Source organism: Crocodylus porosus, unplaced genomic scaffold (assembly GCF_001723895.1).
Source record: "Crocodylus porosus isolate Cpor-Errol unplaced genomic scaffold, CroPor_comp1, whole genome shotgun sequence".
Lineage (NCBI taxonomy): Eukaryota > Metazoa > Chordata > Crocodylia > Crocodylidae > Crocodylus > Crocodylus porosus.
Genome location: NW_017728948.1, coordinates 45,032,714 through 45,034,595, shown reverse-complemented (window position 1 = coordinate 45,034,595; position 1,882 = coordinate 45,032,714).

The following is a 1,882-nucleotide window of genomic DNA, read 5'->3' as shown; positions in this document are numbered from 1 at the left end:
TGTGAGAGAGAGAGAGAGAGAGAGAGAGAGAGAGAGAGAGAGAGAGAGACCCTGGTCAAAAATGAGTTCCATCCATTCTGTTTACCAAATGAGGTAGGGTTCCTGTGGAAAAACAGCATGTTACCATGTAATTAAGGACTGATTGCATCATGCTGCAGATGCACTCAAGGGGTCAAAGTAAGGGTGCATAGACAACTTTAATTCTAACTCCTTGATGTTGGACTTTGAAACCATGAAACTTCATCATTATTTTTTGTGTGTAATTGAAATATATAATAATAAATACTGCTACTAATACTACAATTTTTCAGTTCTATAGCACTACATATCTAATCATTTATATGCAGGTATTATGACCTTCACATTACATCTAGCAGATAAACAATCGTTCACATTTTGCAGATGAGAAAACAAAGGATCAAAAAAATTAAATAATGTGCCCAAGATCACATAGGAAACTGGTGGCACAATAGGAAAAGGAACATAAATGTAGAAATGCTTTGCCATAGGGGGGGTTAAGTGCTCACTCATTATACAGTAAAAAAAAGTCAGCATTTTCTCCTAACCAGAAAACAGAGAACCAGAAAATGAAACTGTCTAGGTTAGTTTTATTGACTTAGATCAAAAGCAAAAAGGAAACAAATAGCATAAGTAGTAAAAAGCAAATTTGTTAATTTTTAAAATAATCTTCAGTGTTAGCACTGGTAAGCATTTGCTTTGTAACAAACAATGGCATTTAGCTCCTACATTACAAAAATCCTCTTTTTATCTGTCCCTCAAGAGAAAGACTGGTCAAAAGTTTTTGAATATGGCAGTCTAAACATAAAGTTAATCCCCATTTTAGCACTGAAATAAAAGATAACTTATTTTCAGATATTCCAAGCATTCAAAACTCTAATGGACAGAGCCAACCCAAGCAGGGTGCAGGGCCTGTGGCAAAACTGCTTGTGCAGGGCCCTGCCCCAATCCCACGCAACCTGGATGTGAAGAAGCCGGGGGGAGGGGAGGGAGCAAGCAGCCAGGCACAAAGCCAGCGGTAGTGGCGCAGAGTCACTACAGCCAGTCTGCCCGGCTCCACAGGGCCCCCCAAAGCACGGGGCTCAAGGCAGTTGCCATGATTTGCCCCCCACCAGGGGTGGCCCTGCTTATGGGTATTGGTGAACAGTGCACCTACACAAGACATTTACTGAGCAGTAGACTAATTACCTGCACAGTAAATGTCTCAGTGTCTACACGTGCACCCCTATTAGGCTGGAGTAAACTTATTAGCTCTTCAGTAGGCTAGTACTTGTAAATACAAGTACTATTCTGTTGTGAAGTAAAAAACTCCACAGCAGCATGAGTGCAGATGCTGCTGCGGCTGGCTGGGATAAGAAAGTGCTTCAGTGCTGGGGCTGCCTGCTGGCTAGCCCCACATTGAAACACCCTTATGCCCCAGCCAGGACTCAGCAACACATGGAGATGGGGGGAGCAGGGCTATGCTGGCAGGCTGACCCCTCAGGTCCCCTGCGAGCTGGAGTTGCTTCAACCCAGCTCAATGTGCTGTGGTCCTGGGTGCACATTCATATGCAATAAACCCTGGAGATTATTGCTCCCTGGGCAGGTTCAAACAGGTTGCCAGAGAACAATAAACTCCAGGCAATAAACTCTGAAGTTTGTTGCTTTGCATTATTTGCACATGTAGATGCATCTAGTGGGGAGCATTCTGCTCCTTGGGGTCAGGAACTTTTCATTTGGGCATCCAACTTAAGGCCTGCCAATTTGACAACACTGGTCTATAAGCCTTCACATTGATCATATTCAGTTTTCTAGTTTCTAAGTTTATAATTGTTTCTGCTTTACAAGGGGGATATTGACCCTTAATCAATAAAATGTAAATGCA